This window comes from Macrobrachium nipponense, chromosome 33, assembly GCF_015104395.2.
Source record: "Macrobrachium nipponense isolate FS-2020 chromosome 33, ASM1510439v2, whole genome shotgun sequence".
In the NCBI taxonomy this organism is placed as follows: Eukaryota; Metazoa; Arthropoda; class Malacostraca; order Decapoda; family Palaemonidae; genus Macrobrachium; species Macrobrachium nipponense.
The window spans coordinates 12,239,910-12,267,409 of NC_087219.1; the positions used below are offsets into that span (position 1 = coordinate 12,239,910).

Consider the following 27,500-nt stretch of genomic DNA (forward strand, 5'->3'; position numbering starts at 1 on the left):
TGGTATTATCTCACAGGTCTTTTCTTCAGTAACGTCTGGTGTTTTTGCGAATGAAGTTTCTGAGCTAATCAGAGAGAGAGAGAGAGAGATAGAGAGGTAGTAAATAAAAGGCCAGTATTTATATAATCACCTTTTTCTCATATATTTTATGTTTATTGTTAAAATGATCTGACTACTATCCAGATCACTTGATATATAAAAAAAACTTGACGATTTTTGTTATTCATTTCACTGAAATGGAAAATTTTTTTTCACATTACTAATGTTCATATTATCATTTTTCTTACCTCTAGAAAAATGTTTTCAAAATACTAAAACGTAAGAAAAATAGAGCTTTTGCCATTTCCAAGTCTAAAGTGGCAAAGCATTAACATATTACTGGATTATTCAGATACTGAAAGTTAAATTATAACGTCAGATAAAAAATGAAAAAAGGTTATTTTAGAATGTAAACGATTATACAATTAATTCTTGATAATCTGTCATTTGAAAGAATGTAGAAATAAATCACAAAATCGTAGAGTAATCTGGAAATAAAATCTCTCATATCAGCGCCTCAGTGGCGTGATCGGTATGGTCTTGGCCTGCCACCTCGGTGGCCGCGAGTTCGATTCTCGGGCATTCCATGGAAGAGTTAGAGATGTATATTTCTGGTGATAGAAGTTCACTCTCGACGTGGTTCGGAAGTCACGTAAAGCCGTTGGTCCCGTTGCTGAATAACCAATAGTTCCATGCAACGTAAAAACACCATACAAACAAACAAACAAACGAACAATCATACCCATATCCAGGAGAGAGGGATAGACATAAATGCTATGGCCACAATGAGGAAGGGGAAAAAAATTGTGTCCTTGAGCCTACTACAAAGGCAACGAGAGAAAGCCTATCAAAGAGATTAGGTTAAGGGAAATGTTAGGAAGATAAGAGGGGGAATATTGTACTACTGCTCGTAGGCCTAATGGGCCTTGGTGTCTTATTGAAGATTATGGCGTAGGAAGAAGATTAAGTGATTGTTTTGCAGGTTCTCTGGGCCTTACATGGAGGTGGGAAGAGATGACTGTATTCTCACGAAATAAGAATAAGAAAACTAAGTAATACGAATGATCTCCCAAAGGACTTCCAGTTTGAAGGCAACGAGCTTTGCACGCTGCAGTCGCCACTAACGAGTTTGAACGGTTCATTTCCAAACGTTAGGTTGTTAGTTCAAGTTTCTAAACTCTGCCTTGAGGAACGACAGACAGTGGCAGAGATATTCATACGAGCAGAACGGCGATCAATTATTTCCCGGTAGACATTTGTGAGCTTACAGGTCTTGTCTTCAACAATGGCTGGTGCTTATACGGATGCGAGTTTCTGAGTTTATTGGAGAGAGAGAGAGAGAGGCTAGTAGGTTGTAGGTTATATGGCATTACATGCAGGTGGAAGAAGTGACTGATATGCTTTGTAAGTTTTTAAAGAGTAGTTTCATTTCTCTTACCAGTGAAAGCTCATTGAAAACTATATTATCTAAGCTCACTGAAAACCTCTCTCTCTCTGTATTGAGTAGAGCAGAAGAAAATGTGCAATTCCATACCTTCCCTGGAGCTCGGCTCATGAATAATGCAAATTCAAAATGAAAATCACTGGATTAAATACCCTGATTTAGGGTCTTCTTTCCCAGTGCTCTTCAGAGGCCATGGGAATCAAGATTCGTCGACAAAAAGTCTCTCTTACATTTCATAAAAACCGAAACATACTTAGATTTTATGTCCTATAGATTGGCATCACTTTAATTCCCCTCTATATGATGCTTCGACAAAAAGTTTCTCTTACATTTCGTAAAAACCGAAACATTCTTAGTTTGTATATTCTTTAGATTGGCATCACTTAAATCCCCTCTATATGATACTTCGACAAAAAGTCTCTTTTACATTACGTAAAAACCGAAACATACTTAGATTTTATGTTCTATAGAATGGCATTACTTAAATCCCTCTACTATATGATGCTTCGACAAAAAGTATTTTACATTTCGTAAAGACCGAAACATTCTTAGTTTGTATATTCTTTAGATTGGCATCACTTTAATCCTCTCTATATGATGCTGTCTGCACGAGTCTCTCCAGCCGATTTGACTCTAATGAAAGATAAACCCAGTCGTTCGGAAAATTCGATATCTGTAGCGTTACGCGACGCGGCGCCGTCATCATTTGATAAAATACTGATCGTCACAGTGAAGGACGGAGTCACCAACATGCAACAGTTAAACATAACTCTATCGTCATTCTTTTTGTTTGCCGTGCTATCTGTCGAATGTAACCACCAACACGAAGGCAGCAGATAGTTTGTCGAATTTGCTTCACGTCAATGCGTCAATTCCTGTGTGGGTGTGGGTCGATAAACTATTAGTAATTACAAGTGAGTCGAGAGATCAAAGTGCGTTCATAAAATAGTTTTCAATAACGCTTTGCTCGCTGGACGGCGCGTCCATTTTTTACTCTCACCCGATGGAGTAGAGTTGGCGGTTCAGAGATTTTTTTTTTCATTATTTCATTAATTATTTTCTGTATATTTTCTCCAGAGCATAATCTTCGTGGTGTTTTCATTTTGTGCTGCTGTGTTTATTTATTGTTATCAGAAAGTGTCTTAAGAAAATGTTTGAATTAGTTTTGGCAAAATAAGAACATTTTAGAATTTTTCGTTAATTTAACGACTTCATGTGTAGTCAATATACAAAATATTATTGAATGTATATGTATGTAGTGCGTATGTATGTATGCATGTCTGTAATATTATTCATATGTTTACTTATTTATTTGTTCTATAATTTATTTCAAAACTCAAAAATCATCTAAGAAAAATCACTCGAAAAAAAATTGCATAAATTTTTGTTATCTCCTCTTTAGATTAGGAACAGCCGAGAATCGCTATTTTCCTTAGTGAACCAAACAAGGGAACAATTAACCATACGTCTTGTATAACAAAGTCATAATTCCTCATGTCAGAAGTATATTTGGGAGGAATTGAAGTCAGACAAATTAATGGGGGAAAATTTAACAATTAACAATAAAGAAAAGGCTATTTTCTTTAGCAAACCAAACAAGGGAACAATTCACCCATACGTCTTGTATAATCAAGTCATAATTCCTCATGTCAGAAGTACATTTGGAAGGAATTTAAGTCACCAAGCCATTTTTTTATGTTTTTCTTTCGTCCTCATCATTGTATACAAAACAACTGCAACTGAGCAATCCTACAAGGACCCACTCAACTGAGACCCCAAATGTAGTAATCAACTGAAAACAAAAAATATAAAAAGCCACGTCTTGAAGAGATGTTGCGATAACATGATCGAATGAAAACGAGAGGCTGAGGCCCTGGGGGAGGGGGGGGGGGGGGAGGGAGGGTGTTGGCTGAATGAGGAGAAGGAAAGGTCACATGAAAGAGTAACGACGGAGAAGAAGGATGGAAGTCAAGGAAAGGAAAGGGACACGAGAAGAATGCGGTCTCGTATCTGAATGCATGCATATCTGGTCTGGGTTATGTCTGACAGCCTGCATCCCTTACTCTCTCTCTCTCTCGCCTCTGTTCTCTCTCTCTCTTCTATCTCTCTTTTTATCCGAATTCATGTTTCCTGGTTATGTATGAAAGCCTGTCCCTCTCCTCTCTCCTCTCTCCTTTCCTTTTATCCCGAATTCCTGTTTGTTCTCGGGTATTTGTAAATAAAACTCTCTCTCTCTCTCTCTCTCTCTCTTCTCTCTCTCTCTCTCGTCTCTCTCCGATCCTTTTGAATTTTCCTGTTTCTGGGTATTTGTAAAAAAACTCTCTCTCTCTCTCTCTCTCTCTCTCTCTCTCTCCGAATCCTGTTTCGGTATGTATGAAAGCTCTCTCTCTCTCTCTCTCCTCTCATCTCTCTCTCTTCTCTCCCTAATGCCTGTTTCTGGCTATCTATGAATACCTCTCTCTCTCTCTCTCTTTCTCTCTCTTTCTCTCTCTCGTTCACATTACAATATAACTTTGTACCTTTTACATTCTTGATGGAAAGTAGTCAGAGAGAGAGAGACAGACAGAGAGAGAGAGACAGAGACAGAGAGATACGGTGGGTGTCGAGTATTTTATCATTCGACCTTCTAATTGTAAATCAAATCAATACCCCTTTTAACTAGAGAATCTGGCCTCCTTAAGACGTAGCTCGATAGGATACACACTTTTCCAGTCACACTTCTCATTTGAACTTCCAGTTGTAGAGAAAGTGTCTTCGTTTCTTTTCTACTCAGATATATTCATTCCTCAGGTCGCAATAAACATAAATCTTAGCCCGTTCAGGGATTATCAATATTTTCGTGGTCTGGTAATCTCCCGGTCGAACAGTGTGTCCGATTCCTTACTCATAATGGAAACTTTCTTCAATAGTTGGCTGTAGGTGTAGGCGGTTATTTCATAAATATCTATCTTATCCTTCAGAAGCAGATACAGGGTGTCCATAAAGTCCCAGTACCATACACGCAATAAATACTTGTAATGATACTGGGACTTTATGGACACCCTGTATAATCATTTTTTTTTTTTTTTTGCATATAGGTGCCTGCGAGACAGGAGGTTACTATCTTCAACAACTGCTGTAGAATAAAACTACCAAGATGCAATATTTTTTAAATAATAAAATATAAATGTTGCTGACAAGAATCCCTTTAAAAATATTCTTATTGTAACTAGTGCATTACGAGTGACAGTTTAAGCTGCGTTGAATCCATTTTTCGTTTTTTACGGCCACTGAGCGTTCCACAGGTTATTAAATAAACGCCTCTACCGTAAATAACTAAAGGCGGATCTAATCAAGTCTTTTCAAACAAGCTCATTGCCACATCTTCTGAATACAACGTGACGAATTTACTGGCAAGGCCTAAATAATAGTTCAGACATTCTTAAAAATGAACGCGTCATGCGTGAATGAGGAAGATGATTTATGCATAAAGCAGGGCTGGAGAGACACTTTATTATTCATTCTTCGCTGGAAAATGCAACAAATTTGATTTCAATTGGTCGTTTTGCTTGAGTTTATCCAAAAACTGTCACCGGCATTAGCCAGTCTTTCAACGAGTTTCGGAGGATGTTATCCGAAATAAAAATTTCGTATAATCTATTAATAAATTAGATAGAAACATAAAAAAACCTAGAGCAGTATATGTAACTGGGAAAACCTTGACGTTGATGATGATCTCTTCCGAAAATGTCTTTTTATTTGAAATTGAACGAGCTTAACTTCCAAACTGCAGTTTTAATTGTGCGATCCTCCTGAGAAAATACATTCAAAAAAATATATTTAATCAACGACTGCATTTTTTATGGTAAGATTCTCCTCAGAAAATACGTTCAAAAAATGTATATTTAATCAATGGCTGTGATGTAATGAAAAATAAACAGAAGTGTGTGTCTCAAATCAGTAGGAGGACAAAAGGTAAAGAGAAATCCCATTCAACTTGCAAATGCATATTTACACTACCTCGATTTTTCCTCTCATTAACGTAAATCTGTGTCTCTCTTTCTGTTAAGTTGACATTTTCATACCCAAGCAAAACTTGAGACAAATATGTCTGTTTTGCAGAACAAAATATTCTACCGCCGGAAGGTAATACTAGATTGTTTAAAAAAGAAAAAAAAAGTAAATACCATTTCGAATAAGTGAGGCAGCTCTTGAATAAAGTAACGTGAAGTAATTAGATAAAGTTAAAGTAATTCCCCGCAAAAGAACTTGGAGAGACGTAAAAGGACTTTAACTGTGGCACGGAAATTGCCTCTTTGACCTCTCATAACCCCTAGAGACACAGAGAGAGAGAGAGAGACACACACACACACACACACACAGTAGAGAGAGAGAGAGAGAGAGAGACTGTTAACTAACATTGAGGTAAAATAGTGTCTGATAGCGCTCTAGTTTCTGAAAGACTAAATACGGGATTAAATTTTCAGTTGCCCTCACTTTCATGAAGAAAGTTTTGTGTATTATCCGGACGGCCAATCCGTGCTATTACAGTTGTATTAAATTCTCCTTGCGTTACTTCGTTACATAGTGGGTTTTAGGATGTATTGCTTTTTACCGTATGAAGATAGTATTTTGAATTCTCATTAAGATAATACTTTGAATTCTCAGCTATGTAACGAAGCACTTAAATAAAAAAAATATATATTTTGAATAATTGTTCCATCAAAAATTATCCTTTAGCTGTTTGAGAGAGAGAGAGAGAGAGAGAGAGAGAGAGAGAGAGTATTCTGGAGATCAACGTAATTAGCTTGGAGATCAAATATGGAATTAGGTTAAATACATTCTCTCTCTCTCTCTCTCTCTCTCTCTCTCTCTCTCTCTCTCTCTCTCTCTCTCATGGAGGTTTCCTCATTAGCAAGAATAAATCACATCACAATGGAGGTGTGATTTTTTTTTCAAACAGATGGGCTGGGCATAGGATATCATTATTGCATTGTATTATTGAGGGTTAAGAAATTGAACCTGTATTTCATATATTCAATTAGAGAAATAAGATGCTTATCAAAAATTTTATTATATATATAATCGTCCCTATTAAGTTTCCGCAAGTGATTTGTAGGGCAGAAATTGAATTTTACTCCAGATTACTAAACCCGAGAAAACCAATATATCTTTTTTCAAGAATTTCCGCTACTGAAAAGACCAAGGTGAAAATCCCTGTTATGCTCATCTATTAGTTATTGAAATACGTCACTAACGTTCATCAATAGTACGTCAGCAAACACGCATACACACACAAACACACTCACACACACACAGAAACACACACGCATACACATACAAAACTCCCCATTATTTCAACATGGCAATGATCGCTCACGTTATATCCTGATAAAAATCTAAAAATAAACTAAATATATCGGTCCATTTCTGTAACACAAGCCTGTTACTTCAAGCAAGTCTTCCTGTATTGTGATGTTGATACGAGGTGGATACAAACTTCAGTAAGTTTCTTCCCCTAACGTTTGTTCCAAGACTTGCAATATCAGTTAAAATCACCCTCCCCAGCCCCTCCCCCGAAATTGTTAAATTCTGTCCCTGTTTGCTTACGGAAAAGCTGTTCAAAGTCTTCTTGTGTACCCAGGCGGACGGAACCCATCAAATATTCTGTGTATTTTCAGTCCGTGTCCGCCTAAAACCCTCAATTTGCTGCGGACTGCTATGAAAAGACAGTCGCTGAACTGCCTTTCTTTCAGCTGCCGAGACTGAAAAAAAAAGGGGATCAAAAAGAAGTTAAATGATAGTCTTTTAGCGCTTAAACTACCAGTGCGCAACCGAGGCTGTGGAAAGATATTTAGGTCTCTGTTTTGCATGAATACGACCCATGCATGCATAAGGATTACCGAAGCTAGCGACTGAAACGATACGTAAAGGAGAGAGAGAGAGAGAGAGAGTGGGGGAATGAGAGAGAGAGAGAGAGAAAGGGGTGGGGGAGAGAGAGAGTGGGGGAATGAGAGAGAGAGAGAAAGAGAAAGGGGCGAGGAGAGAGAGAGGAAGACAGAGAGAGAGAAAGGGGGCGGGGGAAGGGGAGAGGAGGTGGGAATGAGAGCACGAGCTGGGGGCACGATGAGAGGCAGGGAGAAAGGGTTGGTTTGAAGGGAGAGAAGGGACGGGAAGAATGTGAGAGAGAGAAAGGGGCAGGGGAGAGAGAGAGAGAGAGAGAGAGGGGAAGAATGAGAGAGAGAAAGTGACGGGGGAGACAGTGGGGGGGAAAGGGAGAGAGAAAGTGGCGGGGGCAGAGAGAGAGAGAGAGAGAAGAGGAGCGGGATGAGAGAGAGAGAGAGAGAGAGAAAGGGCAGAGATAGAGAGAGAGAGAGAGAGAGAGAGAGAGAGAGAGAGAGAGAATAAATCTGTCTTCCTCAGTGGGTCGTTAGTTTAAATTAACCCGGTCTTCTGCCAGTACGGCCTCTTGCTCAATCCAGAGAACGAGAGGCCTACTCTGGACCTCTGAACGCTGACCCACCCGTCTGAGAGAGAGAAATCTTCCACCTTCCCCGTATCTCCCAGAAAGTAAATTCCGTTCCGTCATATTTTGCGCTTGCAAAAGATTTTTTTTTTTTCCATTTTTTTGTAATTTAATCCAGGCCGCTAGGGTTCCATTAAGGCGTTGCCTTCTTAAAAACATTTTCGTTTCATTTACCCGAAAAAGGAAACAATACAGCCTCCAGAATTTCAGCAGCGTTGGCAGAGGCGGGATAAGGTCCCCGGTTTATGAAGTCTTGGACTGCACTTTGTTCATCCTGAAAGACGCAAAGCAGACTCTCTCTCCACGGAGAGACAAAGATGCTCTTCGGCATTGTTCGCTTTCCTCATCTTGGGAGGAGCTGATTTCAGCTGGGTGAACTCTGCTGCGGCCTTTGCTCCAATCGGGGAGCTTATAATGATGATAATTGACGTTTCGTGTCCTGTTGGGGAATGGGTGGGAGATGCTTCGACTGGCGTTTTAGGCGACTGTGGGTGGTTCAGGGACAATTCAGAGACGGCAGTCACGGCTGTATGCACGTTGGTAACTGTCTCCTGTCCTCACAGGTTCATCATCATCATCATCATCATCATCATCCAGGTGCCATATCGCCAAGGACGTCGGCAATCATGGCTCGCCATTCCTCTCTATTTCCGGCTCTCTGCAGCAACTGACCTGCAGACATTCTTCCTCCAGTCATTATCCCCAATCCATCCATATATTTTTGTCTAGGTAAACCTCACAGGTTACCTCCGGAGTAATATCATGGCAGAGGGGACAAAAAGTTATATTTATTTACCTAACTGTAATCATACTACTTCTGTCTACCTGGGTTGAGTTACACCGACAGAAACCCCAGAAATCCAAAGGTTGATCGAAGCGGCTCAGTGGCGTGGTTGGTAGGGTGTTTGCTTCCCACCTCGGTGGTCGCGGGTTCGATTCTCGGCCATTCCGTTGAGGAGTGAGAGATGTGTATTTCTGGTGATAGAAGTTCACTCTCGACTTGGTTCGGAAGTCACGTAAAGCCGTTGGTCCCGTTGCTGAATAACCACTGGTTCCATGCAACGTAAAAACACCATACAAACAAACAAACAAAGGTTGATCGCTGGATCGCTCCAGGAAGGAGGTCTCTGTCGGTTAAGCGGAGTCCAGAGACCCACATCCGCCCTCTCTCGTCCCTATCAACACCTTACCACACTCGGGGTCCACCTGAAGTCGACTCCACGTGCCTGGACAAAGTCGGTTTAATCTGAACCCACTTGAACCCGCTCTCCAACCTTCAGGTGTGTAGACGTCGCCTTCGTTATGAAACCCAGTACTCGCTATACCAACTGGAGGGATTCACGCAACGGGCGTTTCTGTCAAGACGTTAATAAACAAAGGCTCCAACGATGCCACCATGAATTCCATGATAAATGAGTTAGAGAATTACCCAAGCAATTTACCCAGTGAAAACCTGAACAGAAGTCAAGAAGAAGAAGAAAAGCCTGCTTGAAGCTATTATCTGACAATAACCCTCGTCGTTAGGAGTCATCCAGCGTCTTCGTCGTAAAACAAAGTGAAGGCACGAACTGGAAATCCAGGAGATATGATAGCGAAGTGGCTGTCTATCAATTCGGGCTGGCAGAGGAGGCGCTGTAACCGTGATGCTCTGGAACAAAAGTATTTTGGTAGAGCCAGAAAATCCACAAAACGAAATCTGAAATATCGTTGGTATGAATTGGATATTTAACAGTTGCACTCAGGATCCCAAGAATCAGTAGTAATATACAAGTAATTCTTACACTAGAATCGATGGATAACACCAAATAATTCACTAACAAGGATCAATGGATAAAACCAAGAATTAATAGATAACACTAAATAATTTACAAACAAGAATCAATAGATAACACCAAAATAATTCACAAACAAGAGTCAATGGATAAAACCAAGAATTAATAGATAACACTAAATAATTTACAAACAAGAATTAATAGATAACACCAAATAATTCACAAACAAGAGTCAATGGATAAAACCATGAATAGATAGATAACACCAAATAATTTACTTACAAGAATCAATGACAACACCAAGAATCAATAGATAATACCAAATGATTCACTAACAAGAATCATTAGATGACACCAAATAATTCGCAAACAAGAATCAATAAATAACACCAAATAATTCACAAACAAGAATCAATAGATAACACCAGCAGTAATCAGTGGATAACACCAATAATAATATAATCAATAGATATAACAAAATAATTCACAAACAAGAATGAGTAGATAACGCCAAGTAATTCCCAAACAAGAACAGAAACTAAAGGCCAAAAGTGACAAAGAGTAAATAGTCAGAAAAGGGCTTCCAGAATAATTTAAACCATTTTCCAGATGTATCCAGCGGAGGGGTTAACCTTCGATCAAAAAGACTACAAATTCGTTGTTTTATTCCTGAGTACCGACGTAAACCTCTAACCTTTCCGACGAAGGTAATGGCAAGTCATCCAATAAACACGAAAGTAGATGGAACCGGTTTTTAGGTCGAAGACGTTAGTTTGTTCTTAGCAGGATGAAAAAAAAAGTTTTAACGGAAGTTTATACAGTGAATAACTTTTCGCCCACATTATCGAATGAAGAAACATTTTGAGATATACAAGAATGAGGTTGGAATTAAAGTGAACACCCGCAAGTCCATTGGTTATCATTCTCTCTTTACTTGAGAGACCTGAGATTGATCCCGGGTAGAGGGGAAGCAATTTAGACATTTGTCACGAAGCTCCGTTGTTGGTTTTGTAGGCCTAAGCATAACATTGTTTGTTTGGTGACTATTCGACTGTAGGGTGTAGCATTCAGGATAAGAGAGAGAGAGAGAGAGAGAGAGAGAGAGAGAGAGAGAGAGAGAGAGAGAGAAATTGATAGATTACAGTAGGATGTAGCATTCAGGATAACAGAGAGAGAGAAAGAGAGAGACAGAGACAGAGAGAGAGATTGATAGATTACAATAGCTGATAAGGGCTTTCACATTTCCCGAATTATAAATAGCGCAAAATTAAAAGCTTATCCTCAGGCGTTCACAGAAAAAAAAGTCGGTATCTGTACGTGTCACGTAACATATCTTATCAACATTAAAAACTGGACGTATCAAAAAATCCAAGAGTAAAAAACCAACCAGTCCATTAATAACTTTTCAAATATACGGCGAAGCGTGATATATAGTTAATCAAAATAGAGTTTGCGTTTTTCTTTATTTTTCTTCGGCATCAACGCATCCTCAAGAAAAATAGCCATTAGCGTCTTAATCATTTGGACGACACTTCATTTTTCGTCTCGTCACAAATTCATCATTGCTCGTCATCCGCGCCCCCCCCCCCCCCCCCCCCAGCCCCCCGTGAGAATAACGCGTTTCGGACACGCGCCCCCTCTCGTTTGCTCTGGCGTGAAGGATAGGGTCGTGTTCAAGAGGGTTATTTTCGGAAACTGTTAATTGACAGCCGGGTTTAATGGGGGAATTATCCCGTTTAACATATTAAGTCAGTCGCGTCGTCTCGGGGAATATCGGTGCGAGATGTATGGTGTCCCTGCCCTGTCACAAACGTTTCTGGCGAACGTTTATTTATTAATTTGTTTATTACCTATTTATTTATTTATTTATTTATTTACTTATTTATTTATTAATTAATTAATTAATTTTATTTTTTAATTAATTAATTAATTTAATAATGTATTTATTTACTTATTTAGATATTTACTTATTTATTTTATTTATTTAATTATTTATTTACTTATTTTTTTATTTTTTTATTTTATTTATTTAATCATTTATTTATTAATTAATTAATTTACTTATTTATTTTTATTTTGTCATTCTTGGAAAAATGAAGTGGTTTCTTTGAGAAGTAAAACCATCAGATTTTTTTAAAATTTAATCCTTTACTTATTTATTCATTTATTTAGTTACTCATTTATTAATTTATTTATTTATTTAAATATTTTTGTTTTGTTTTGTGTTTTCTTTGAAAAGGAAAATCCTCAGATTTTTTTTAAGTTACTACATTGCGTGGCAAGTTTCCCAAAAACGACTCCTTCCTTTTTTTGAAAAAATTGTTTTTTTTTTTTCAAATATTGTCATTTAGGGGGGGGATGAATTATCCCGTTTAACCTATCAACTCAGTCTCGTCGTCTCGGTGAATTGGTGTGATGTATGGTGTTCCTGCCTGTCACAAACGTATCTGGTGAACGTTTATATATATATATATATATATATATATATATATATATATATATATATATATATATATATAATATATATATATATTATATATATATATATATATAATATTATAATATATATATATATATATATATATATATATATATATATATATATATAATTCTGGGGAAAATAAGGTGGTTTCAATGAAATTGGAAAATCATCAGAGTTTTAATGTCATTCCATTACCTGGCAAGTTTCCAAAAACCAACTTCCTTTTTTGGAAAATTGGTAAAGCTAATTTTGTTTACCTAATAGTTGTCATATTTCTATTCTATTAGTCTGTAACGTTTAAATCAAAATTCTTCTTCTTCTTCTTTGCCTTCAGCTTTTCCCATTTTATAAGGGTCGCTGTTTCTAGTCAGCTTTCTCCATCTTCCTCTGTCCTGTACATCTTGTTCTCTCAGAACCTTTTCCTTCATGTCATTTAATAATTTATGTTTCCACCTGAACTTTGGCCTTCCCCTCCCTCTTCTGCCCTCCACCAATTAAAATCAAAATGTAGGATGGAAAATTAATCTTGCTTATGAAGCCTTTTGCTTTCACACGAACAAACTTAATGCTTTGCGACCTGCAAAAAATAAAAGTCTTTGGTTCTTCAACCTAAAAAGTAACTCTTCTAGATTTAATTATTCTTTGAAGAGTCACCTACAAGAAGCTCAGATTCCTTCTTACAATAGAGTACTGCTTCGTAGAATTGCATCATGCCTGTTCTTGCAAATATTTTTGCAACTTTGAAAATGAATAAGTTATCGCTCCTATCAAGGTTGGCTATGATTAAATCAAACTGATTTAATCAAGTGATTAAATCATTGATTTTTTTCATTTAAAAAATCATTATTTTTTTTTACTTCTTTTATTTATTGTTTGAAAGCAAATAAATAGAAAAATATGAGTTGGAGGTTAATAAAAACTTAAGCATAACTGTGCTGTATCTATTTTGATATAAAAAAAATTGCAAGTAGATACTTTGGGCCAGAACTGGAAACCTAAAAGATAAATCAATAGTAATTCTGTCATAGAATACATTTTGAGGAAAAAAGGGATTGAAAAAACATCTAACAAATAAAAAAAAAATCAAACAAATCAAGAAAATCAAATAAATCACTGACTTTTTTAATAAAAAAAAATCACCAACCCTGGCTCCTGTAAAAATGTTCATACGGCTAGAAACGTTATTTTTTTTTTTTTTTTTTTTTTTTTTTTTTTGCTCTATCACAGTCCTCCAATTCGACTGGGTGGTATTTATAGTGTGGGGTTCCGGGTTGCATCCTGCCTCCTTAGGAGTCCATCACTCTTCTTACTATGTGTGCCGTTTCTAGGATCACACTCTTCTGCATGAGTCCTGGAGCTACTTCAAGCCTCTAATTTTTCTAGATTCCTTTTCAAGGATCTTGGGATCGTGCCTAGTGCTCCTATGATTATGGGTACGATTTCCACTGGCATATCCCATATCCTTCTTATTTCTATTTTCAGATCTTGATACTTATCCAATTTTTCCCTCTCTTTCTCGTCAAACTCTGGTGTCCCATGGTATTGCGACATCAATGAGTGATACTTTCTTCTTGACCTTGTCAATCAACGTCACGTCTGGTCTGTTTGCACGTATCACCCTATCCGTTCTGATACCATAGTCCCAGAGGATCTTTGCCTGATCGTTTTCTATCACTCCTTCAGGTTGGTGCTCGTACCACTTATTACTGCAAGGTAGCTGATGTTTCTTGCACAGGCTCCAGTGGAGGGCTTTTGCTACTGAATCATGCCTCTTTTTGTACTGGTTCTGTGCAAGTGCCGGGCATTCACTTGCTATGTGGTTTATGGTTTCACTTTTCGTATTGCACTTCCTGCATATGGGAGAGATGTTATTTCCGTCTATCGTACTTTGAACATATCTGGTTCTTAGGGCCTGATCTTGTGCCGCTGTTATCATTCCTTCAGTTTCCTTCTTTAGCTCTCCCCTCTGTAGCCATTGCCAATTGTCATCGCTGGCTAGTTCTTTAGTCTGTCTCATGTATTGTCCGTGCATTGGTTTGTTGTGCCAGTCCTCTGTTCTTTCTGTCTTTCTCCTGTCTCTGTATATTTCTGGGTCTTCGTCTGTTTTTTATTAGTGCTTCTTCCCATGCACTCTTAGCCACTCGTCTTCACTGGTTTTCAGATATTGCCCCAGTGCTCTGTTTTCGATGTTGACGCAGTCCTCTATACTTAGTAGTCCTCTCCCTCCTTCCTTTCGTGTTATGTATAGTCTGTCCGTATTTGCTCTTGGGTTGTGTAGTGCTTTGTATTGTCATATGTTTTCCTGTTTTCTGATCTATGCTGCGGAGTTCTGCCTTCGTCCATTGCCACTTATTCCTTGCCGCTGTATTCTGATTACTGGCACTGCCCATGTGTTTAGGGCTTTTATCATATTTCCGGCGTTGAGTTTTGACTTGAGTATCGCCTTGAGTTCTGCATATATTCTTTTCCTGATCGTGTCCTTCATCTCTTGGTGTTTTATATCTCCTCCATTCCATTATTCCCAGGTATTTGTATCCTGTCTCATCTATGTGTTTGATGTTGCCCCCATCTGTAGCTTTATCCCTTCAGTTCTCGTTACTTTGCCTTTTTGTATGTTGACTAAGGCGCATTTTTCTATTCCAAACTTCATCCTGATGTCCCCAGATACAATCCTTACAGTCTGGATTAGGGTATCTATTTCCTTGATGCTCTTACCATACAGCTTGATGTCGTCCATGAACATCAGATGGTTGATTCTGTTGCCTCTTTTCTTGAGTTGGTACCCGGCATCCATCTTCTGTAGTACTTTTGTCATGGGAATCATGGCTACTACGAAGAGTAGTGGGGACAGTGAGTCGCCCTGGAAGATCCCTCTCCTGATATTAACCTCTGCTATTCTTATTCCAGAGCTTGTAAGTATTGTATTCCAGTTGCGCATTGTATTTTTGAGGAAGCTGATGGTATTTTCCTCTGCCCCATATATTTTCAGGCATTCTATTAGCCATGTGTTTGGTATCATGTCGAAGGCTTTCTTATAGTCTATCCATGCCATGCTTAGGTTGGTTTTCCTTTTCCTACTGTTCTTCATTACCATTTTGTCTATCAGGAGCTGGTCTTTTGTGCCCCTACACTTCCTTCTGCAGCCTTTCTGTTGGTGGGGATGGTGTTTGTCTCCTCTAGGTAGTTGTATAGCCTTTCACTGATGATACCTGTTAGTAACTTCCACATTATGGTAGGCAGTGATAGGCCTGTAGTTACTGGCTATATTTCCCTTACTCTTGTCTTTTTGTACTAAGGATGTTCTTCCTGTGGTCATCCATTTGGGTGCTTGGTGATTTGAGATACAATGCTGGAGTTGTCTGCTATTCGTGGGTGTAGGGCCTTGAAGTTTTGAGCCAGTATCCATGGACTTCATCGGGACCTGGGGCTTTCCAGTTTGGCATTTTCTTTAGTTGGTGTCTGACTGTGTCTGTCGTGATGTCTGTGAATCTTTGTTTTATTCTCCCTGTTTCTTCTTCCTTGACTTCCTGGAGCCATGTTGCATGTTTGTTGTGTGATACCGGATTGCTCCATATGTTTTCCCAGAGTCTCTTACTTGGTTCGGCTTCGGGAATTTTTCTGGGTGGTTTTGTTTCTCCCCTCTTAGTGGGCTGTATAGTCTTTTCTTGGTTGGTTCAGAATAGTTTGTTCTGTTGGTATCCCTTATTCCTGTTCATGTACCGTTGGATCTTATGTGCTTTGGCCTTAAGCCTCTGTTTTACATCTTCTATTGTGTTGTTTAGTCCCCTCTCTTGTATTTGTATTTCTCGTTGAGTTCCTCCCTTGTTTTCTTGCTTCTTAGCCTTTTTTCTGCCATCTCTTTCAGTTTACTCAAGTCAGATCTCATCACCATGATTTGCTTTTCCAGGCGCCTTTTCCAAGGAGGTTGCTGTTTTGGTTGCTGTTGGGTTGTTGTGTGCTGGTGGTGTTGGTGTTCGAATCCCCATCAGTTCTGCTACTAGTCTTGCTCTCATATTACCAAGTTATTTGTTTTCTGTGATACTGGTGGTGTGTATTATGCCCAGTATTTCATTGACCTCACTTGTTTTCTCCCTTAATTTCTTGGTGTTGCAGGCTTTCATGGAGGGGATCTTTGTTCTCTCTGTATCTGGCTCCATCCATTGTCTAATCTTTTCTACCCATTCCGTCCTCTCTGTTACTTCGTCGGTGTTTCTTCGTGTGTCGTTGTTTGATACCTCATCCTCCCTGTCGTCTTCTGTGGCATCGTCTCTCAGTTCGTCTTCGTGTAATTCGTTGTCGTGTGACATTTCCCTTTCCAGTTCTTCTCTTTCTGTTGGGGAGAGCCAGTTCTTTTTCTTTATGTTCCTTGCTTGGTCTGCCAGCCTCTGCTCTGTTTGGGGGGTGTTATTCCTCTCATTCCAGATGTTGACCAATCTTCTTCTATATCCTCTCTCCGTCGGGTTGCTTCTGATGTAGCATCTCCATATTTCCTTATTTTCTTTTCTTGTCCATTTCTTCCTTTTTGCCTCTGTAGCTCCAATCTCAGGCTGTTGATTATTGTCGTTGTGGTGATCAGTTGCTGGATGACGACCTCCAAGTACCTGACCGTCTTCCCCTTCAATTGGGTTGAATACCTGGTTGCCGACGAAGCTCCTCTGTTGCCAGAGGTTCCATTTACGTCGTTGTCGTTTAATCCTTCATTTCTTTCCATCATTGCTGAGTTTTGCTATTTAACCCATAGCTGGACCCTACCCCATCAGGGATAGGTACTCATTTACAGCTGAGTAGACTGAGGAAATTATGGTAAAGATTCTTTCCCAAGGAATCAACGCCGAGGAGAGCGGTCACCCATCCAACGACTGACCAGAGCCAATGTTGCTTAACTTGACTTAAGTCTATTGACGACCTAACCCACTCCTCCACGGCGCCACGAAACGTTATTATTATTATTATTATTATTATTATTATTATTATTATTATTATTATTTTAGTAGACGCAACCTCTTAAACCCCCAGCCGCTAAAGACTCCCACACTGCAGCAGTAACTGATCATATTAGGGTGAGTTTACACTAGGCTTCACCCCACGCTACATACGTAAGACTCATCACCAACACCTCCCAAATTCTTGTTAGCCTACCCACTGGATTGGTCATTAGGGTGTGTTACTGGTGTGGCGTGACTCTTGATGAGCAGTCCAGTAGGCGGGGATAACAAGAATTTGGGAGGAGTTGGTGATGAGTCTTACATGTGCTCCATGGGATGAAACCTAGTTTAAAATCACCCTTGCAGAGCACAGTGATTTCTCATCGCCCGGGGGAAGCGTGAACCCTCGGCATACGAGTGGGCATACCACGACACTAACCACCACGATACCAGCGTTTTATAACGCGCTGTATCTGAGCACTTTCAATTGGCGTTTTTCGTGATTGATTCTTCTCCGGTGTCAACAACGAGATGTATGGGACGTATTAGGAAATTCGAGAGGTCGAGTGGCACTCATCACTGGCACTCGAAAACACTCGAGAGACAAGGACGCGACCGTTCCTTATTGACTGTAGCGTGCTGGGTCCTTAATTAGGGCTGCTGACTTCTGAACACGAATAAGCAATCGTGGCCCCATTGATTGACGGCTTAATTTATTCATTCACGCCGTTACCCCTGTAGGGGAGTAGTGCCGTCAGTGCGTGACCTCAAATGGAGCACTGTAGGCATTACTCAGGGTTCTTTGCAGCGTCCCTTCTACAGCCCCTATCCGCAAACATCTTTCATTTTACTATACCTTCTTGTATATTCTCTGTCTTCCATATTGGCTTTGTCCAGTCTCTAACAGTTTCCTCTTTTGGCGCTGAATGACCTCGTAGATCCCAGTGCCTGGCCTTTGGGCTAAACTAGATTCTATATTATTCTTTTACGCCGTTATATGATTTACAGTAGTGGCTCCAGAACATCTGAGTTTCCAGCGTTGAAAATCAATTGGTTAACTTGGGATTGTCCATAAATTAAAAACTGTGCAATCAAGTTTTCTATATGAAACTCAGCCGCGGCCCATGACACTCAGCCACAACCCGGTGGTGGCCTGTGTTGTTGGCACCTATAACGATTCCAGACGTTCGATCATGGCTAACCTCAACGTTAAATAAAATAAAAACTACTGAGGCTAGAGGGGGCTGCAAGTTGGTATATGTTTGATGATTGGAGGGTGGATGAACAACATTACAGTTTGCAGCCTCAGTAGTTTTTCAAGATCTGAGGGCGGACGGACAGACCAAAAGCGATCTCAATAGTTTTCTTTTTACAGAAAACTAAAAACAACAACAACAACAATGACAAGCTTCTGAATCCAATGTAAATTGTTTCTGGAAACGCCAACTCGAAATTTGTGCGTTCTTTTAATGTCTGTTGGCTTTCGTTTTCCCTAATTCTGTTAAAATGGTGGCCAGTAAATTCGTCGAAAACTTTCAATTCTATTTTCAAGTGGATTAGGAAATAACGGGCAACATTAAGTATTTACGCTGTTGCAATAAACATTCGGCTGCCAAATTAAAGCTGGAAGCAATTATTTCTTTTCGTAACAAATTAAATTCTGACTTCATAGTTGTTTGGAAGCCAATAATGAATCCTTGATAACTGCTTTAATTTTTTTATTGTAATTATTAAAAATAAATGTCCTCTGACTATGAAACAAATGTTCTTCTTCTTGTATTGGAAGTTGATATTTATTGTTCTTTGAGCAAGATATTTTCTTTTGTTTAGATAAAAAATGGTAAATGTTCTTTTCTTTCGGTTAGAACTTGGCTTCTGTGATCGCCCACTTGAAAACTGTCACATTGAAGGTGTGTATTATTTTTCTTTCCAAATATAGTAGATTTTTGTTTTTGTTTCATTGGTAAATAAGATATTTTCTAGTTGATTTAAAATGTAAATTTTGTTTGAATTATTGGCAATGAATTTTTTGTGTTAATCCATAACTTATTTTGTGAATCTAAGTTTGTTGAAAATCATGTCTATGTCTCATATATAGATATATATATATATATATATATATATATGTATATATATATATATATATATATATATATATATATGTATATGTATTTGTATATATATATACGTGTATATATATATATATATATATATATATATATATATATATATATATATTATATATACATATACATATATAAGGAAGCAGTAAGACATATATATAGTATATATATATATATATATATATATATATATATATATATATATAATATATATATATATATATATATATATATATATATATATATATATTATATATATAGTACGTCAGTGTACATGTGCATGGTTACATGCATACATATGTGCGTTCGCAATTGTAAAATGTAGTCATATTTATCCCGGAAAGAGTAATGATGCTTACGCTCTTGTAATTATATATACAGCATTACTTTTTAAATTACTTTTTGGCCTTTGATAGCAATTGCTTTTACTCATGCTATAAGTTTGATCTATCTTAGTCGCTACGGTGAATGTAAGATAACAATTAAAAAAAAAAAAAAAACTTCCTTCGGTCAGCGGTAAAAGTCGAGAGAGAGAGAGAGAGAGAGAGGGAAATGCCTCGAACAGGTAAGATATTCCAAAGTACAAATTAACAATATCTCAATCGTATGATATTGATTCCGTAGTCGGGAGGCCTGCCTTGGGCCTTGGCTCCCCTCGGGGGTGGGGGGGTAGGGGGTTAGGGGGACTCGGGAGGGAAAGAGAGAAAACGGAATATACCACAAGAGAAAAGAGTGTGGTATACTCGGTTATTCGAGAACCAGGTACAGCGCCCTTGCTTGACGTCCATGATGCTCTGGGTAGATTCGGAAGAGGGAGGTCCACACCAGGCTAACAACAAAAAATAAAAGATTTTGATTCTTCGTTAATCGAGGTCCTTTGAGAGGTTATCACGCAGAATATAACTTTTTTTTTTTCTTTTAGTCCATTGTAACTTTTCGTTTTTTAACTTATTTTATCGGAGGACTTAGTAATTTTCCAGATAATGTAATACCTAAAAATTCTGTATGATCAAGCGATATGTGTTGTGATATATATATATATATATATATATAGTATATATATATATATATATAATATATATATATATATATATATATATATATATATATATGCTGTAATTAGTTTAAAAATAAAAATGAATAATATAAGCCGGTCTTTTCTAGACAGCGACCCCCAAGGGTTGTAACCTTTGCAAAGGCGTGTTTTGTACAACCCCATTGGGAATGACCGTAAAAAATCAGAAACAAAAGACTGTCAATATCATAAAGATAATGACGACCTAGTAATATTAGTCCTAGAAACCCCTTGGGAGTCACTACGTAGGAAAAGTCCATAAAAGTTTTTGCATATAAGATTTTTATTACACTTGTGTCATGGAGACCTTTCTGAGCTGCAAGGAGAACATGTTATTCCTTTTCATGACATGAATAAGGAAAATGCCAGTAAACATGTTTCTTTGCGAACTCATTTGCCATCGTCAGGAGTCCGCTGGAAGCAATTTCTCTCTCTCTCTCTCTCTCTCTCTCTCTCTCTCTCTCTCTCTCTCTCTCTCTCTCGTGCGAGGTCCGTCAGAGAAACAGAGGTGTCAATATGAAGTTCTTACGGCCATGTTTACCCAGGAGCTCATTCGGGTAGAAGCATATCTTTCTTGGCGTTGCAATCAATAGGTGTCATAGTCTTAAAGTCTAAAGCAAGAAGTCTTCCGTATGTTCCGTCGCTTGTGTTTACCATCACAATCTTATTCCTGTGTTGGATATCAGTATGTATATATATATATATATATATATATATATATATATATATATATATAATATATACCTGTGTATATGTATGTATAAATATACGTATACCTTGTATAGATATATTATCATATGTATAAGCACGTATATATATGGTAAAATGTATGTATATATACATATGTAAATATGTATACATATATATGAAGTATACTATATACCTATACATTTGTATATAAATATATATATATATATATATATATATATATATATATATATATAGAGAGATGAGAGAGAGAGAGAGAGAGAGAGAGAGAGAGAGAGAGATCCTCCATGCATGAACATACCCTACTGTACAAGGGGCCAACCACCCAGACGAAGTCAGTCCATCAGTCAAAAATCAATACAGGTGTTGTGAAGAGTTACGACGCTCTGCTCTGTGCAAGAATTTCAAAAGAAGTTTACCCATGTGGCTGGAACTCTGTAGTGTCTCTTTTCGTGAAAAAAAAAAAAAAAAAAAAAAAACTGGAATGAGGAAGAAGAAACTCTTTCGAATATGAAGAAGAAGAAACTCTTTCGAATACCAATACCCTCTTTCGTAAACGTCTGAGGGGAGGGGAGAGGTGATCACCTGTCTCTTAAGTTATCTAGCGAGGGTTTGGAGACTCGTGGAGTGTCCAAAGAATGACAAATGACCAAAAAGGAAGGAAGGAAATGAATCCGGGAAATGACGAGTGACGAAAGGAGAGTTTTGAAGGCGACGAAAAAGAAGAAGAAAATGAGCTCCAAGAAGGAAAAAAGGATGACAAATTATGGCAAATGACCAAATTGAGGAAAGGAAATGAATCCGGAAAATGACAAATAACGAAAGGAGAGTTTTAAAGGGGACGAAAACGAAGAGGAAAATGAGTTCCTAGAAATTAAAAAAATAAGGACAAATGACCAACTTGAGGAAAGGAAATGAATCCGGAAAATGACAAATGACGAAAGGAGTGTTTTGAAGGCAGCGAAAAATAAGAGGAAAATGAGTCCCAAGAAGGAAAAAGAATGACGCAGGATGACAAATGACCAAGAGGAAGAAAGGAAATTAATTCAGAAAATGACACGTGATAAAGGACGCAAGGGAAATGAGTCCGGAGAGTTAAAAGTCGACAAGAGCATAAGAAGGGGGAAATGAGTCCCCTTGAATGAAAAATGACAGAAGACAAAAAGAGGAAAGCGATTCTAAACACTTACGAATGAGGCCACATTCTCACAAAAGTGAAAGACAAAGTAATGGAAATGATTCCAACGAAAGAAAATGGCAACAGATGAGGGAAATGAGTCGAGAAAAACCGACAGGAAAGGGAAATGAAAATGGATACCAGGAAAGACAAATGGCAAATGAATGTGAAGGAAAGATATAAGTTCTACGAGCTTGTTATTTTCGATTAAGCTGACCCCAAGCCAGCACGGGCTCTTGCTCACAGAGCAGCCCGTAACTCGACGAGCGACGAAAGGGCAAGAGCAAGAGAGGAAGAGGAGTAGAATAATATAAAAGGAAAATCAGCTCAAAGAATGACAAAATGACAAAAGGAATGAGAGACAAAGAATAAAAGGAAAGTAAAAAGTGACAAATAACACAAGAAGATGAAGATCATTTCAAAGAGTAGCGAATGAGAGAGAGAGAGAGAGAGAGAGAGAGAGAGAGAGAGAGAGAGAGAGAGAATTGTGAATAAAGGGTTATCATGGTATTCATAAGCAATGCTCGACATTAATAATAAGGGGTAAACTCATTATTAATGAAAGACATTCATAACCATCAATCTGTTTATTATACTGGAAGAAAGCAGATAAATTCGTGATCACGTCGGTGGCCGCAATTTCGATTCTCGGGCATTCCACTGAGGGGTGAGAGATGCGTATTTCTGGTGATAGTTCACTCTCGACGTGGTTCGAAAGTCACGTGAAGCCGTTGGTCCCGTTGCAGATTAACCACTGGTTCCATACAACGTAAAAACACCATACAAACAAACGAACAAACAAACAAACAAACCTCTCGAAGGTAGATTCGTTCGTAACTACGTGGATTCAGTAGTCTGTTAGGCGAGTGGTTGGAACACTAAAAGCAAAGCTTGAAAGGTTTTTGATATATCTGTAAACGATGAATGATTCAGTACTGCATTACTGGGTGCATTACGTTACATGCGAAGAGTATTATTATTATTCTGTTATATATTACCGCAATAAATCGTTGAAACTTGGTTACAGATATTCTTGTTACAGATATTCTTAAAAGGCTATGTCATGAAAATCTTATAGTCGAAATTGTTGCCTAGTAAAACGGCTGGCTACCTGTGGATGGATCTCTTGGTATAAATACCGATTTTTCTGTACCTTTCCTCATTCCTTACCTACCTGAAGAGAGAGAGAGACAGCAGTCTCTGAAATATAGAACTTACTTTCTATATTTTGGCGTTTTCATTGGCTCCTTTTATTAGATGGAATTCTGTTGTAACAGAACATTTTTGGCAGTCGTCTGTGTATGTATGTAGGTATACATACACACACACACACACACACACACACATATATATATATATATATATATATATATATATATATATTAAATATAATATGCACGTCTGTATAGCCTATATGTTTGCATGGACGAACCGCGTTTTTGTGTATACGTAACTACCTCCCTCAGTTCCATTGTGATTGTAAGGCAGTGAATGGCTAATTTCACCCTGTCCTGTATCGTCATTTCACGAGCCCGTAATCGCTCGAAATAACCAGAAATAAAGGTCGTAAATCAACTTGGATGTTGGAGAATAAAACGGAAAACATATATCAATCCCCTCGTGCGCAGGAAATCTTAGAAACGTGAGTTCGCATTCGGTATTGCAATGGAAAACCTCTCTCTCTCTCTCTCTCTCTCTCTCTCTCTCTCTCTCTCTCTCTCTCTCTCTCTCTCTGTACACACGGAGTTGTTATGTGCATTCGTTTTCATAAGAGCAAATAAGAAAACACGCAGCGTACCGCTGCTGGAAAAGGTGTTATGAGGCTACCCTAAGAAAGCAGAGAGAGAGAGAGAGAGAGAGAGAGAGAGAGAGAGAGAGAGAGAGAGAGAGAGAGACTTTCATACATACCCAGAAACATTCATTCATTCAGAGAGAGAGAGAGAGGTTTTCATGCATAACCAGAAACAGTCATTCAGATGAAGAAAGAGAGAGAGAGACAGACAGACAGAGAGGCTTTCATATATACCCAGAACAAGCATTCAGACAAGAGAGAGAGAGAGAGAGAGAGAGAGAGAGAGAGGCTTTCATATATATTCAGAACAGGCATTCAGATGAGAGAGAGAGAGAGAGAGATAGAGAGGGGGGGGGTGAGAGATGTGGGAGTAGGTCCCTCGAGGAGACGAAATATGAAAGGATGCTGCTTTTAGAGAGGCAGGTAGACTGATAGGATGGTAGAAAAAGGAGAAAGATGAGTAGATAACGAGGTACGTACTATCAACCGAAGAAAATCTTTTATAATGCTTGACCATTCATCCCACCCACAACCTCCCGTCTTCGTTATCTTCTCCATTAAAAAAAAAATCGGATTTCTCTTTCACAAGAAATTTCGACTTTAAGATATACGAAACTTCAGGGATCAAAATTTTATGACCAAGGTGAAAATTTTTTGGTATATCTTACTTGACCTAATTGGAAATGTTTTTGATCTCCTGAAACAGGTAACCATAATTTTCGTATTGTATCATTATTTCGTTATTATACAAATTACTGTTATATCAACTTTTTAGCTTTCAAAGAACGCTTGATAAAATATTAACCTTTTAATATATTTACAAATACCAAATCACAATTTAAGTAGTTTTCTTGCAAATAAAAAGCCATGTTTGTAACACTAAGCAGTTATCATTAAAATGCAACAGTTCGCCGACATTCAGGAGAAAATTAATTTGAATATATTAACTCACTGAAGACAATAGCAGTTGTCTTGGATGAGCGTTCAGAATACCTGTCATTGACCATTTACCCAAAAGTTCTGCAGTATTCCCAATTGAAAGGAAAACTCCTTTCGTTAAAGTCCAATCGTGTAACTAACTCATTAGGTCTTTTCAGAAGATTGAAATTAAATCAAGAATTTACTTACTAATGCTTTTGCGACAGACGGACAGACAGACATACAGACAGACATACATGCACTAGGTGATATGAGGTAGCAAGCCAAGATGAGTGACAGATCGAGAAATATATTTTTTAAAAGATGGTTAGATGCAATAATTAATAGGTTAAAATTTCTGAGGCTGCTCTTATTGCTAGAAAGTATATATATATATATATATATATATATATATATATATATATATATATATATATATATATATATATATATATATACTATATATATACATATGCAGATAGCTAGAAAAATAGACAGGAAGATATAGAAACCTTGTGGGATCATCGCCTCGTGTAAGATCATATGCAATTTGTCAGTTCCAGAGGTGTCAAAAACCGCAATGAAATTACTCTCTCTCTCTCTCTCTCTCTCTCTCTCTCTCTCTCTCTCTCCCAAGCCAGAGGTGTAGCTCAGTCAATTGCGTGCTCCGGGTCCTGTCGTATAGGTCACAATGACTAATAAATCCTGGTTTGACGGCTTTGTGTGTGTGTGTGTCTATGTAAGTATGTGTGTGTGTGTGTGCGTGTACCTACCTATAATTCCCAGGGTCACCTGCTATTGATTTCGTCGAGTCCTTGCAGGAATCAATGGAGGAGCCACCACTCTTATTCAGACGGTCCCATCTCCAGGACTCTTAATATTCACTCTCAGAGACTTCAAGGGCTCGGCTTGCCCGTTCTAGCGTTCCTGCAGATTTTTCGTCTTTTTTTCTCATTCGTAGGCCTTTTTCTCTTTATTTATCTTTATTGATTTGTCGATGATACCGTGTTTTATTTTTATTTTTTATTCGTACGCCTTTTTAATTTTTTTTGTGGGGGGGGGGGTTGCTGGTGGATGGCTACCGTTTTTTTTCGTAGGTTTTTTTTTTTTTTTTGGATGGGTGGATAATACAGTTTTTTCTTTCTTACGCCTATTTTTTTTTTTTTTTTTTTTTTTTTTTTGGTGAATGATACCGTGTTTTTTTTTCGTACGCGTTTTTTTTGTTGGGTGTATGATACAGTTTTTTCTTACTCCTTTTTATTGGGGGGGAGGGGGTTGGGTGGATGACACATTTTTTTTTATTCGTACTTTTTTCCGGGGGTTTTTTGGGGGTTGGGTGGATGATACAGTTTTTTTTTTTTTTTTTTACGCCTTTTTTGGGAGGTTGAGTGGATGTCACAGTTTTTTTTTATTTGTACGCCACTTTTTTGGGGCTTGGGTGGTGGATGATACAGTTTTTTTTTTTTTTTTTTCGTACGCCTTTTTAGGGGGCTTGGGTGGATGACAGTTTTTTTTTATTTGTACGCCTTTTTTGGGGGGTTGGGTGGATGATACTGTTTTTTTATTTTATTCGTATGCCTCGTCTCTTCTTTTTTTTGGGTGGGGAGGGGGGGGGGGAGTTGAATGATACCGGTTTCATCTATGGGTGGTGAGGTTGCAAGCCCAACAGCCATTTCACATTTGCCTAAATTAATCATCCATGGGTGATCAGAAATGTCGCTACATTCCTAAGCATGTTGTTATTATTTTCTTTATTTATCCCTCTTTTATTTACGTCATTACCTCTGTACCAATTCCCATAATTCAATTCAGACGAAGGAATTTACTAAGTTTAAATGACCCCTCGGTAATGGATTTATTTATTAATTGTTTTTTTATTTATTCATTTATTTATTTACCCACTTATTCACACTATAATCAAAGACAACTGGAATGAGGTAGTAAAGGAAGAATTATCGACCATTTTTACATGCGTCATAGTACAAATAGAGCAGAAATTCAACGACCAAATGTTTAAATAATTAATGGAGACCACCTAGGGAATAATCATGACGTGTTTGGATGCGATCACAGCGTAACTTTAACAAACAAGTAATTCCATCGCGTGATACACAACCACTTAGGAATTCCTACTTGTGTACACACACCAGCAGTACACAACTACTGAACCCACAGTAAGTAAACTCCCAAGAGTGTAAATTCTCTTCCCTTCCCGAAACACGAAAGAGAGAGAGAGAGAGAGAGAGAGAGAGAGAGAGAGAGAGAGAGAGAGAGAGAGAGATGAGAATGCTTGCTTGACTCTACACTCAAGGGCCCTTCTCTTTTTCATTTGAGGATTTATTTTTTTCACTTTTATTTTGCATGTTATGTTTTTTTTTTTCTTCTTCTTCTTCTTCTTCTTCTTCTTCTTCTTCTTCTTCTTCTTCTTCTTCTTCTTCTTCTTTTCTGTGGTGAGTTTGAGTTCTTGAAGAAGGTTGTTAGTTCTGTAAGTGACATTTTGTTTATTCTGAAATATTTTACTAATAATAATAATAGTAATA

At 38.0% G+C, this 27,500-nt stretch overlaps 1 protein-coding gene across 3 annotated transcripts in view; it reads left to right on the forward strand.

The window, feature by feature from the left end:
* LOC135202941 (hemicentin-2-like) overlaps positions 1–27,500 on the forward strand; it is a 96,850-nt gene that overhangs the window by 13,362 nt on the left and 55,988 nt on the right. Inside the window, exon 1 of one of the 3 annotated variants that reach the window (XM_064232426.1) lies at positions 19,037–19,077. The exons of the other annotated variants lie outside the window; for them this stretch is intronic. The gene's annotated coding sequence lies outside the window, so the exon portion shown is untranslated. Of the gene's footprint in view, positions 1–19,036; positions 19,078–27,500 lie in introns of those variants that run through there. 3 annotated transcript variants of the gene reach the window in all.